This window comes from Falco punctatus, assembly GCF_963210335.1.
Source record: "Falco punctatus genome assembly, chromosome: 7".
Classification (NCBI taxonomy): Eukaryota; Metazoa; Chordata; class Aves; order Falconiformes; family Falconidae; genus Falco; species Falco punctatus.
In genome coordinates, this window is record NC_137587.1 from 70685063 (window position 1) to 70699396 (window position 14334).

At 53.6% G+C, this 14334-nt stretch overlaps 1 protein-coding gene across 2 annotated transcripts in view; it reads right to left on the reverse strand.

Annotated features, from left to right (window-relative positions):
- Positions 1-14334, reverse strand: part of LINGO1 (leucine rich repeat and Ig domain containing 1) — a 176516-nt gene that overhangs the window by 56207 nt on the left and 105975 nt on the right. For both annotated transcript variants that reach the window (XM_080395439.1, XM_080395440.1), the window contains 2 exons: positions 12614-12791; positions 7430-7515 (listed from right to left, as the gene is read on the reverse strand). The gene's annotated coding sequence lies outside the window, so the exon portion shown is untranslated. The remainder of the gene's footprint in view (positions 1-7429; positions 7516-12613; positions 12792-14334) is intronic.

Genomic DNA, 14334 nt, shown 5'->3' on the forward strand with positions numbered 1-14334 from the left:
TTCACCTCTTCTGCAGGCACCGTGAATTTTCCCTCTCTGGAGAAAGCATCTTTCTTTAGCAGCATGTTACCTGTCAGCAAAGGCTCTTCCCTCAGCACCTCCTGAAGCAAGTGAAACCTTTTTTTTTTTTTTTTTTTTTTTTGGGGGGGGGGAGGGGAGATGCTCCCTCCTGGGGCAAGCACTGCCAGCCCCGCTCCCTGGCTTGAGAGCCAGCACCTTGGTGGCTTCACAGCAGGAGCCCCAAGAGGTGGGCTGGCTCCCCCACCCCCAGACCCACAGAGCAAGCACCCAGCTGCTCAGAGGCACCCCGCAGGCTGACGACATTACTTCATGCCTGCAAGGTCATTTATGGGAGATAACTACAGATACAGAGACATGTATATATGCATATATATGTGTATTTCTGGCTTTCTCCTGTGCTTTGTGTATATATACATGACCCAGAAACTTTAACTAGTGAGATACTGACAAACCCATCAAATGAAGCAATTTGTCTCAGACAATTGCCTGAGCTGCCTCTGATGTCGCTGTCTTGCCACTGACAATAAGAGGCTCTTAAGTGTCCTGAAATTGTACTGTGAGCTCCCCAATGCTCTCACCCCCGCCTTCGCTCCTCTCCCTCGAGCTCCTTTCCTGTGTTTCTCCGGCAAAACACTCTCTTACGCAGATAAACATGCAGGGAGGCACAAAAGGCATTTTGTCTAGGATTTCAATACAACCACGTATTCCTCATTCAAATATTCAGCTGTATCCTTCAGAGATCAAAAGCATAGCACCGAAATGAGGCAAGGCACGAACATCCCAAGCCAATAGCTCAAACTTCCCTTTAATTTCTGTTCTGGCTGAGGGAGCGGACATGGAACCTGTCATCCTCACGACGGTGGCTCCCAGGTGTCACAGACCCAGGGTGCTTGGGTGCACATGTACAGCTCTGTCACATCACAGATTTCTCCTCCACCTCTGCACAACGCCCCACACAGCCATAGATTACAATAATGGTCATTAAAGCCTTTGTAAGAGATGTGTATGCAACAGGCGGGAGATCTGGGTGCTCCAGAGAGGTGAAAGCCAGGGCTAGCACATCCTGGGCTGACTGGAGAAGGCTTCCTGCTACCAGAAAACTGGAGGGGGGCCTGACCCAAGGAAGGGTCCCCATGTTCTGCACCAGCACCCAGGGAAGCCACAGCTGGCTGCACAGGGAGGAAGATGATGCAGCCGTGCTGCTTCCCCAGTGCACAGCCTCTCTCAGCATGGCCAGCACCAGAGCATCACTAGCACCCGCTGCCACCTACCCCTGTGGAACTACAGAGAGGAAGGCATGTGTGGACGAAGCATACCCTGGCCTGAAACACATCCACAAGCCCCCCCTGCACCCCACCTTCCAGCCAGAGACCACCTGCCAGCCTGAACTGCACCACGGGCTCAGGTTTGTCAACAGGGACTGGCTCCCCTGCCCTTGCTGGGCCTTTTACCCCTCCTTCCACCCCACACAGTCCTTTCCTCCATGGGGACCCTACATGATGGGCAACAGGCAGCTGCCCTGCTCCTTTCCCCACCTTAGCGAGGAAGGTGCCAAACCCCATGATTCCTGCTGAGCATGTTTGCTGTGTAATGTATGAACTGGTACCAGTTTTGTAAGCCCCTCCTGGCTCAAATCACATTGTAATTCTGAACAGCCTTAAACTCATTTAAATCCTAATAAAAACACTGCCCTGCATTTGCATTCGCCGCTCCCTGCGGCTGCTGTGACAGCCGTTCCCGAGGAATTGAGAATGCTCTGGACACTGCACACCGGAAACCATCCCTCACTGGCAGGCTGGGACGCGCACTTAATAGGATGTTTAAAAAAAAGATGCAGGAAATGGACCTCCAGCCTGATTCGGGATGATGCACAGAACAGTCGCGTGCCAAAGCTTTCACAGCAACGTAGGACAGCAGCAGCACCGGCGCTAAAACCTCAGTGTCCCACCTCCTCCCGGGTCCCAGAGGGTTCAAGGGAGAACAAGGCACCTGCAGACAGCACTGTGAGGGGTTGCTCGTTGTTTTTTCAAGAGACAGGGAATGACTAATGAAGTGCCAGCAAATAACAAGCACTGTGGATGTGCAGGAAGTTTGTGCACGAGTGGCACAGGTGCCCTGGGGGCAGCAGGGACAGATGCAAGAACTTGCCCTGGTTTCCCATATTGCCTCACGTGCTGGTGACAAGGGGGGGGGGGGGGCTGCTGTTACAGCTTGGAGCACATCACACTGAGGAAGGCACTGTGACTACATCTCACAGCGCACCCCCCACCCCTGAGCCACCATGATGAAGCACCAGTCCTGCCCTTCCCCTCCTGAAAACACAGACAAGTGGGATTTGCTCCTGCTGCGCTGGAGGCAGCAGTGAGGGGAAGGTAACGGGGACCCTGGGAGCCCCAGCTGCAACCAGCAAGCCCACACAGCTCTCCCACCTCACCCCACGCACAGCGGGAGCCTCAGGTCACTGCTGACCTACACCCTGGCCATGCCCAAGATCACCCTCCCCAGCTCCACTGCTGCCTGCAGCATCCATGCACCCCTCTGCATCCTCTTGCCTCTTTCATCCATGCCCAGCTGTGCTCCGTTCCCAGCCCTCCACCCCACTCACCCTCTGCAGCACTTGCCCAGTGCTTTGAACCCGGCTGTCCTTAGTGATGACATTAATAGGCTCCCTCAAAACAGTGATATTATGAGCTATACCCCTCCAGCAATAGAAATACTAATTATTACTGAGATAAATGGGAATATCAATGATGAAAGTCAATATTATTGCCTCCTTTGTTCCTGTTTGTTTTATTTGTAGATGAAAAGACCACTCAGTCCGTCTCCCCAGGATGTGGCCAGGAGCTAGAACAGCTCCTCTTGGCCGGCTCATCCAGAGCCATACTCTGATAAGAAATCGTACTGCACACATGCTTGCAAAGGGCGCTCTAAATCAGCAGCTCTCAAAAGCAGGCATTGTCTTTCACTGATTCATAAAACTGGAGCTGCCTCCATTCCCCACTCCAGTACCAGGCGAGGGAGGATTTAGGGGAGGGGGAAGGTGTAACGTGGGTGGAAGTGATTAATTGTGGAACACTGCACAGCACTGAGAACGCTCCACGGTTTGGCTGGTTTGATGCTTGCACCTTCATCCTCCTCACCCAGCGCTTTAGGCACCAAGATGAGAACTGAGGACCCCTCCCAGGCTCTGACACCAATCCTCAGGCAAGTCCCACAGCACTGCTGCAGCCAGGCGAGCACTTACAACAGCAACACTGCCTTATTCAGCAAGTTTGCTCCCTCTGCGTATTCTGAGTCAGAGCTGCTGATTTCAGTGACAAGAGACCTTTTTTTAAGCCCTATTAGCCTTGCAGAGCTAACACAGCTAAGAACTAGTGAATGGGATGCTAATTTTGGATCGCACCTAACAGCGTCAGGAGAGCGCTTCCTGGAACAGCCCCTCTCCACAGGGAAGCAGATGCCCTCCCCATGGCCATACCCACCGCTGCCCCCCTGACCCCCCCCCATCTGTGAGAGCCAGGACACAGCAAGGAGGGAGCAGCGGGATGCACCCCAGTGCACCTAGAGCACAAGGCACATTTTTCTTGTCCCTAGTACACACCAGTATGTTGCTAAATTGCCTTCATTCCCTTCCAGGTCCCCAGTCCATCACCCACAGACACTCATGGGAACAAACCAACCCCCTGACCCCCACTTCACCCGTCGCCAAGTATCAGAACAGCGATCCCCTCCCTCTGACCCCCTCCATGCTACCAAGGGCAAACACTGCTGCCATCTCTCTCCAAATGCAATGAAACCAGGAGAACTGGAAGCCTTACAGCAGTAATTATGCTAGTTTTAAAAAAGAAACCAGCCTGTCCTGAATATTTCATGGAAATAGTTTTTTTTAAAAGCTTTCTTTAACACACACCCCTCCTTTGTGCATGTCGGGGTGCAATTAAGCAGAAAGTATCAGCGCATAAACCCAAAGAAACAAACTGCCATGCACACCCAGCTCCTGCTCTCGCTCGCTCCAGCTTCTTCCCCACATTTAACATTAATGTGACATCCCAAGCTGCATGTGCACAATATGATCTCCCACCCCAAGACAGGGAAGAGCTGCTCAGCAGCTAGAAAGCCTTAAGTGCTTCCCAGCCTCACTAACACAGCGCCCAGACTCCTGCCACAAACAGGCCCCAACCATCCCTGCCCAAACCCTATGCATCAGGCACCTTGCATGAAATCCTACCCCTGCAAAGCTCTCCAGAGCCCCTGGAACTCCGTGGTGGCATCCAGGTTTGCACCAAGGGCCAGCAGCCGCATGCACAGTGCCACCCTTGGGCTGCGCAGCCTGGCTCCCTCCCTAGCTTATTAGCATTTTGCACAATTCATACTTATTTTTTGTAAAATTACTACCAAAAGGAAAACCACCCAAAGAATCTTTGTTAATAGCTTTGTTGACCCTTGGAGCAAGATGCCAGGGAAGAAAACTGGTTTGATCTAGAGAGCAAGGTGGGAACCAGGTAGGGGGTGGGAAAGATCCAGGGCTTGTCTTGGCCCTGCTCGAAGGAGCAGACCTTCTGCAACAGCACTGCCCAAACGGGCTACAGACCTCTCCCTCCGTCCATCCCTTCCCTCCAGCCTTGTTCCCTCTCTCAGCTCTTCCCAGCCACCCTGTTAACCACAGCTTTTGGGCCAGCTAAAGACAAGTGTCCCCTAGGGTCCACCCTGGGGACAGCTCGGGGTGGCAGGGCATCCCGGGCAGGGTCTCCTGATGCATGGGCAGCCTGGCTCTGGTGCATTGATTTTTTTTTCCTTGCTCCGAGCTAGAAGATTGTTCAGCAAAATTAAGTTATCAGGGGAGGTAGTGTTTTCCACCTGACAGCTTGTATTGCTCCTTCTCAAACAAGTGCTGACCTGCACAGCGCGGCATGTTCCGGGGATAGACACCTGGTAAATGAGCTGCTGGCCCTTTCCTCCCCTCCCCAGCTCCTGCCAGGCCAGATGCTGCCACCCAGCCCCTTCCCCCTCCCATCTTCCCTGCACCCCCAGATCACCCACATCCTCCTCCCTGCTCCTGCCCACCCTCACAACGGTTTCTGGCCCATTGCAGCGTGACATGTAGAGCCTGTGGTTCCCTGTTCACATTTGTAGGCTTTTGACTGATGCTCAAAACTTGCTTTTAAATACTGAAAACTCCAGACACTCCTGTAACATGGAGGCTTAGTGAAAAGCACGACCTATTGCAAGTTTATGACTGCATGCCCAGAGCTAACACCACCAGAGAGGAGAGGAAGGATTTTTTGGGAGCATTTATGGCACATGCTTTCAGAGAGGAAGAGAAACATCCCTCAGAAACCACGTAGGTTCAAAGATCTGCTTAGTTTAAACACTAAAAATTCATGCAATAAAAATCCACTCAGGTTCAGCCCTGCCTCAGAACTAAATAAAACCTCTGACCACATCATCCAGCCCCAAGGTTCACGGTCTCCTTGAAGAGAGGGCTGACGTGCCTGGTGGATGCTCAGGCTGAGATGCCCCCTCCCAGCACCAGGTCCTGCTTTGCTCCAGGCCTTTGGGCAGGGCAAGGGGCTGTGTGCTGACCCTGGGGTGCTTAGGACCCGAGACATGACTGCCCAGTGCCTGGCTGTCCTGGTCTTGCACTGGTTAGCGGAGAGGCCAGGCTGAGAAACAGACCACATCCCCCTCCATCATCCCAAGTTTCCCAGGAAATATGTTTTTCCTTGTGCATTTTCCTTTGAGAAAAGAAAAAAAGTTAACCACCTTGTTTTCTAAATACTGTTCTTCAGAAAAATCTTCAACTTTTGCAAATGGCACTCTGGAAGAAAACACCCAAATCTAAACCAAAACCAGATGGCTCTCAGCACTCGATTTTTCAGGGAGGACTTGAAGCAGCACGATCGTTTCCCAGCAGAATTTTGATTTTATAGAAGATGGCTAAGAATAAATGCATTTCAGGGCTCGCTGCTGAGGTGTTTTGACAGGAAACTGCTATTTCCATGGTCCCCCTACTTGCTTTGTCAGCCCTGACACAGTGGGAACTCCTCTGACCAGGCACCCTTTGCAAACAGCTTTGCCTAGGGCCCAGCTTGCGAGAAGCGCACACAGGAGTGGCGAGGGATGGGTGCCTGGGTTCATTCCTCTTACCATAAAATGAGAAATACAGCAAGAAGCTAGAAATCCTTCTCTGCAAAGTAGGAAATCCCTCTCTCTCGTGCAGGAACAAGGTGAGGACGGGTCCCTTTGTGCATGCATCAGGGTGAGCCCATGCAGCCTGCTCTTTGCTTTGAGCAAAGGACATGATGTAAAGGGGAAATTACGTGTCTGTGTCCGTATGTCTGCGCGAAAGCCATTTCTGCCTCACTGTTTTGAGCCCCTTCTCTCTGAACCAGGCGTGGGACACTGCCTCCAGGGCAGCCCCAGTGAGCCCCGTGCCCTCCCCAAGCCAAGGCACCCCTCCCAGTGGCACCACTCCTGCAGAGCAGCAATCACAGCACACCCCACCATCGACAACATCCAGTTGGAACAATTCCTGCTCTGGCATATAAAAGAGGCTTGAATCATCCTTTTTATTTTTTTTTTTTTTTTCATTAGGAAACCAAATTCTGCTATTCAGAGAGATCCCTTTCTCTTTTGAGGACTGACACCCTGGGACATTGCCTCAGCCCAGTCAGCTGTGATGTTGTGTCTCACGCGTTGCCTGCATCAAGCTGACAGTTCACAGATTTCAGCTGAGGGTTTGCACGTACAGCACAAGATGAAACCTGCTCCCATCTCTCTTAACCGTCCCGGCGAGAGCGCTGGAAGAAGCCTGACCGTGCAGAGTGCGCAGGCGCCACGCAACATCAGTAATAGAGACATCTCTGCGAACACGCACCTTTTGAGGACCCTCTTGCCTGCCCTCTCCTGGAAGATGAAACTATTTCTGCCCAGCATCCCCCAGGCTGCAGCGCTCAGCTCGCACACTGCCTCACCCCACGCAGGCAGCATCTGCCCCCCACCGAGGTGAGACAAGTCAGAGGAAACCCACCTGCCTGGGAAGGGCTGTACATCCCCGTGACAAAGCTCTCCTTTCTCAGTGCCACCATCCAAATATTCATTTTGGCTGCCTCCCCCCCTTGCCCCCAAGGAACTCTCCCCCCGTGCAGACGTGATGGATTGAACATTTCCCACCTGTTCCAGCCACGCAGGCAGCGCCTGCCCCAGATCCCCGTTGAGAGCTGCATTGCCCTACGCCCCAGGGGGGCTGGGTAGCAGCCCTGGGCTACGTCGGGGGGGCAAGGGGGGAGGCATTGCTACCAGGCTTACAGCAGCAGAAACCAGTCCAGTCCTGAACTCAGCATGCCAGAGGCACGTGAGTGTCACATGCTCCGCAATGCGACGGCGCCCAAGCTGGCGTGCCACCTACCCGGGTCAGATGAAGGCAGGATGCGGGGGGATCGGATGCCAGGGGCGCGCTGGGCTCTGGCCTCTCCTCTGCTTTCCACTCATGCACTGTGGGCGAAACGATACTGCAATTAGGGCTTGAAACCTGGCATTTGAGAAGCAAGCAGGAGAGAAATTTAAAAGCTGTGAATGCTTTCCCACCCCGCTCCCAAAACCAAAGCTCAGCTGAGCTTAATCTTCATCTGAGCTGATATTTAAAAGCTGTAAATCAGGCTACAACGGACAGAAAAACACAACTACCAAAATTTAGTGGACCCACTGCTGAAAGGCCCAAAATGAACTGCTTGATAGAAGCCATTTTCCCATGGAAATAGAGCAGGCCTGTACTTAGCAGGAGCATTGATCTGCTGACAGCTACCGGGACAGATTTGGGCCAGAGCACTTGGGAATCATTTGCAGTGATCTCTCAAGAAACACATGCATGCAAAAGCCCTCTGAAAAACACTGCTGTCAAGCAGTGCTGTAGCTGTGAGGCTGGATAGCACTCGCCGGCCAGCACAGGCTGGGCTGCCCTCGGTAAGCCCCCCCAGGCAGGCGGCTCAGCCCCAAGCCTGGCTCCTGGCTGCACCCCTGTACCCCAGCCTTGGTGGCCCCAGGTTGTGCAGAGCAACGAAGTGTTTCACACAGGACAAGCAAAACACCGCGAAAACCCGGAGCTGCAGAAGGGTCTCGCAGCTCAGGACCCCAGCAGTGGGGCACAAGGCTCTGGCTGGGGGACACTGCATCCCACGGACCCGGGGTGTCTGGGGGTTCTCCCATAGATGTACTGGGATTTGGAAACACTGCGTTACAGCCAGGGTCAGCCCAAACCACCACCCAGAGCAAAGCACCATCACACTTCCCTGGGGACAACATGTTGGGCACTGCCAGGAGCTCTGGTCCAGCCAAAAAGTGCACAGGGACAGTGGCCCTGTCCCACACTACCACCCTGGTGGGTAGGGGATGCTCCCTAAACCTGGCTGGACAAGTGACCTCTCTGCTTCCCACAGCCACCCCACACACGGCAGGCAGCACAGAGCACCCAAATGGACCACGTCCACCCCGGGCTAACCTCCCTGCTGCTGCCACAGCCAGGGCACACGCCGGAGAGGGGACAGCATGGGTTTCACTGCTATGATCTCCTGCCTTGTGCAGGAAAAGGAATGTCCCACATTCACCTTTTCTCCTGCCAGAAACCATTTTCCATCACAATTTTCACTGTTTCAGGGGATGATGTCAAAGCAGGGGGACATACTCCTCCCTTTTCTGGAATAAAAAAATTTCTCTGGATCCTGTATAGCTCCACTAGCAGTGGGGGTGTGGGGGCACAGCAGAGCCTCAGGAGATATGAGGACTGCTAGAGGGGCTCCAGTCCCACCGTGGGACGCCACCTGCCCTTCCCAGCACATGGACACAGCACTGGGCTGGCCAGGAGCCTCTCACCTGCCCGCCAGCTCTTCTGAAGCAGTTATCTCAGACAACCCAAGGAAAGCAAAACTATCTCATTTCCAGAGGTGTTGAGTGCCCTTGGCACTTACAGCATCAGACCCCGGTGGTCAGTGCCCCCAGCCCTTGGCTAATTCTCACCATCACACAGTCTCCACGACAGCAGCAGAGAAACAAATGACTTGGAAGACACGTGGGGCAGCGAGGGCACAGGCGAGGGGGGCACAGCGCTCCCCCCTGCCCAGCCCCCTTACGCACCACACACCAGATCTGTAACACCAATTAATGGTTCATTGTTTGTTGGGGGTGGGTGGGTTAATGCAATTAGTGACTCCACCTCCTTATGAACATGTATCTTTAGCAGATCTTACAATGACCCTAAAAGCTACCAAAATAAACATTTCATGTGAAAACCAGGAGCAAACCGATGTCTCTGCTTTAGGGGAACACAACCTGCTTCAAAGGACATCTGAGGTCCTAACGCTCCTCAAGAGCCTGCAGAAAGCACTGAAAAATGGGAAACAACTTATTTGGTTTATTTGTTTTTGCTTTCACACATCACTTATTTTAAAAGGCTAAAAAAGTGTTTATGAATTTAACATATTTAAAAGGATCAAAATCTGTTTAGCTAGGAAGGAAAACAACTCTCCCACCCCAAGCTTCCTGTGCACTGGGACCTGCTTTTCAGTTTTCTACCCACAGCAAATATTTCAAATCCCTTTTTAAGCTGAAAAGCTGCTTCAGGGGACAGAACCGGGAAAGGACCCGTGTGTGGGGCTGTCCCACCACTCTCCTCCATCATTGCCCCAAGCACCCCTTACCCAGAGAGGGTCAGCACTGGGAGACAGGGGACAACAAAAGCATCCGCATATGGGCAGAGCCATCCAGAGAAGACTGAAAACGAGAAGCCTGCCTTCCTCCTCCTGCATCAGCCCATCAGGAGCTTTCCACAAGGAGGATCAATGCAGCCCACTGTAACTGCACCGTTGTTCCATTTTTAATTAATGAAAGAAAAAAACTAATCATTGAATTAAACTTCTCATTACTTCAGCTGAATACCCACTAAGTAAATTTAATTACTGTACGAATTGGGTTTCTCCCTGCCTGTTTCGTTAGCTACTGATAAAGACGAAGGGGGGGAAACAGGGAGAGATGGAAACAGAAAGAATGGAAGATGGGAATACTAAATACAAACCCAGGGAAATTATTCAGCAGGTTTCAGAGGCTTCCAGTAAGGACCTGGGGAAAGATCCTCCCACCTCTTCCAAACCAGGTTGGAGGCATTCCCCGTGGGATAAATCCCCTTCCTCCTGCCCACCTCCTGGCCCAGGGACACCCACCATCTCCCAGGCACCCATCACACAGGAACACGCAGCCCACCAGCTCTGCCTGCATGCCAAGCACCAGCAGCCGAGCCGTGCTGGAGCACAGGCACGATGGAAGGACCCTCGACCACAGGTATGAGGTCCTACCACCCTCCCCAGTGCCACCACTTGCCAAAGGTGGCCTGCGGTCACGGCCACCTGCAAAACAGCGGACAGAGGCTTGGGCACAACTGGCTCCCCTCCAAATGAGGCAGACAGATTTCAGATCTGCAGCAACCCTAGATCCCTTCTGATCTCGCATCGCTCTGAACAGCCAATTTTTGCCTCTGCAACAAAGCCAGCAGCCCTGTAACACTTCAGCAGGGAGCTAGCACTGACAAAAGCATGGGGAGAGCATGAGAACAGATATCAAACACCTGCTGTCCCACCACACACCGAGACACCTGCTTGGTACTCTTTGTATTTTAAGCCTTTCTGCTGGAGTGGGAGTCCTGCACACCCCGGCTGCTGGGGGCCAGGGACATGCCAGCAGCACGCTCCTCCTAGGAAATCAGCAGAGGACGCATTCCTGCAGCCCCCCACGCTGCTGCACAGATTTTGTTTATGGCACGATTTTGGGTCTCTTACACTCCCATTCCTCCTTCCTGACGAAGGGCATGAGCCATCACGGGGGCAGGCACAGCCCCACACCGGCAGCCCCCACCCAGCACAGCTACCTCCCTTCCAGCAGTTCTGCTATGGTCACATTTGGGATAAGCTGGGGGTGGAGAGGGTGAGAAGTACAGCCTCTCCTTCTCCAGTTCAGTAGTTTCAGCTGAGAGCACGGTGGAAGGGCCACCCAGGTGGTCACAGCGACGCGATTTGGCAGGTATGGTCAGACCATCTCCTCCTCATCATCAAAGGGCCAAGAGGAGCCCACGCAGGTGGCTTCTGCCAGCCCATGGGTAGGGGCTTGTTCACCCCAGGCACTGACTGTCCCTCTGCCTCACGCTGGCAGCTGCTGGTCCTCAGTGCCCCATCACTGCTCTTCTGCAAGCTGTGGTGCTGCTGGGAGATGGGGTTCTCCCTTATTTCTATGACTTTGCTCCAACTTCTGACCTCAAGCCAAGCTGACGTGTTTGAACCCATCCCTCTGTGCTTCACCCACGCAAACTGGCCGCCCTCCTCCCTTCCCTCCCCACTGCTTCCCACCCTTTCCTGCTCTCCTCCCTCCTCAGCCCAGCAGGCTCCTTCCTCAAAGGGGTTTCTCCTGTGCAGGACAAGCCCAGCTGCAAAAACCTTCCAGGCAGACCAGAAAATCACTTCAACATCACATGTATCCCTACCTCCACCCCCAGGGTGGACTTTGAGACACCAGAAGGGGAAAGCACAGAGAGCAGGCAGTGATGCTCCCGACAGGGCAGCAAACGGGGCTGGGTGACACCTGCCAAGCACCCGTGGCACCCCGCAGCAGCCAGCACAGGTCTGGGCACCAGTGGCCACCATCACATCCCTGGGAAGGCGCCAGCTCCCAGGTGGGCTCAGCACAGCACGCTCTCCCCTCAGGCACAAGCTTTCTGCTGTAGCTAAAATTAGCTCCCACAGAGCCTCTCCTGCCATCCCTGAAGTCATTGGTACAACATGTTCTGCCACCACAGGCTCTTCCCAAGCTCTCACTCAAAAAAGCCAACGATGCGTAGTGCGTGCCTCTGCTCCAGCTCCCTCGCAGGCACACAGCAGAGCCCTGCCAGTGCGGCAGCCCCCCACCCCATGGGGGGGGGCAGGGCTCCCCCCTGCTGCCTGCCCTGGGGGTCCCTCGTGCTGCCCACCAGCCCAGCAACAAACCTGAAGATTTGGACTGGAGAAAACAGGGGTGTGTGCTTGGTTCTTGTTTTGGTGGCCAAATTGAGAAAAGAAAGTTGTTCAGGTTAACTGAATTTTATTGGGTTGTGGGTTTTTTTTTTTTCCCTTTGCCAAATTTTAAACCCCCAGTAATAATCTGGGGCTGAACCAAATATTGTTTAGTCTGAAGTGAAGCTTTCATTTTGTTTGCAGGTGGCTTCCCCCCGCTACTGAAAAAAAAAACCTAGAAAAAATTCAAAATGAAATGTCATCTCGAAACAGATGGCTGAAAGGTTTCATTTTGAAAATGTCAAAATGAAACTTTTCAGTGTTTTACTTTTTCCCAGCCAAAACCACTTGCTAAATACAACCTGAATTCGTGAGCTGTTTCTGTTGACTGAAACCTGAATTATTCGGTGCATAAGCTGTTCGCTCAACGCCGCTTTTGCAGCCCTGCGTGCGCGCCCCACATCGCTGCGGCGGGGAGATGCACGTGAAGCAAGCAAGGCAGCAAACCCCGCGGCGTGCCCTCCTCCAGGGAAGGGGTGCAGGAACACCAAAGCCCAGGGACTTACCGTGGCAGCAGACCTCCACAGCTTCTTCGTTTTGGGTGCTGGAGGGGCTTCCCGTGCAGCGGGGGGAGAGGGGGGTGCTGCGGCCCCAGGCGGGAAGGACAGGGTGGTCCTGCCTGTCTCATGGGACCCAGCGCGGAACAGCGGGGCACCTCGCTCGCTCAGCCCTGGACACGCAGCCCTGCAAGACAGGAGGATGGGGAGAGCATGAGAAGGTGCTAAAGGGAGGCACATCCAATTTGGGCAGGAAAGGAGGGAGGCGCTGGGGGCTGACACCAAGCAGAGTTAAGGGATTAGGACAAGGTGGTGGCAGCGAGCAGCCCCAGAGCACTGGCTGGTGTCAGGTCTGTTCCCCTACTCCCCCGTGCAACGGTTTCCATCTCCTCTTGTCCTGCTCGAGGTGCACCCACCCATCTGCTTGCTAGCACAGGGCTTTCCATGCCAGCAGCCACACAAGAGGTAAGTGGGGAGGCTCCTGAAGCATCAGAGCAGCAGCAGCAAGGCCAAGTCAAGGGACCTGCCCCACTGGAGGCCACCTCTAGACGGGGTTGCTCCCTCCCTCCCACAGCCACCCATCACTGCAGCTAGCCCACACCACGCGGCATTGGCAGACAGCCACCAAGGCTTTGGGTGACCTCTCTTGCTCAAGGAGGGATGATGTTCATCCCAGAACCGGTCAAAATCGGATCCCAGAGATGAGGTCTAACCACCACCCGAGAACCAGCTTGGGGCTGATCAGATTTTGCTAACAGCGAACCCCATGGCCCCTCTCTCACACCCTGAGGCCACGGGTGGGTGGCCCTGGGTGCTAGTCCCTGCCACCGCCTCATGCCAGATGGAAGCCAGGTGACCCCATCCCTACACTGAGGCACGGCCCCCAGGCAGGTGCCTGGGTGATACTGGGATGCTGGAGGGCAATGAGCCCCTTGAACCACAGACAAGGTTCCTGCTTTCAGCAAGTGGGAATCACGTTTTGATTGCAAAGCTCACAGTCCAAGAGTTTTCAAGCACAGAGTCCAGCAGCCCCACATTCTGCCTTGAATTCAGGGCCTCGCCACACAGAAAGGGAATGGAAATATTTAAAACTTGCTTTAAGTTTGCCATTGCTCCCCGAAGAGCTGCAGAATCCTCTGGGTGCACTGGCAGCATGCAGTAGAAAGCAGCAGAGCAGGCCAGATTCAGGAGGGCATTCTCAAAAGACTCCAAAACTTTAACCCAATCCAAAGTCATGGTTATAAAAACGTGGTTCGTGTTTCCACAAGAAGCCAGGTAAGGGAATTGCATGCCACAGTTCTGTGAAATCAGGAGCTGCCACCTAAACCCGAAATCCACAAGCCAGGTACAGAGTTCAGGTTAGAAACTTGGGCTCGTTTTTTCTCTTTTGCCTCTGGCTCAGTTCAGGGGCAGCAGCGCTGAGGCACTTCGGGAGTATTCCCCTTCCAGCACCAGCACGCACCACAAAACGCTGAGGCTGGTGTCAGAAGACCTGTTTCTGCGAGATCACTAGCCCGATTGCTAGATGAAAGAGGATTAGATGAAGCTTAGACTAAGCATCTCAACAGCATCAACCCATAAGATGATGCTCAGCCATTGCTACTAAGGTAACAATGAGACAGATTTATCTGCTAAGAGAGAAAAATCTTACTCCAGAGAGCTCTCCTCGGCACAGAGAGGGGTGTTTGCTGGGTCCTCCGTAGGAGGCTCCACGTCCACAGGGGCAGGGC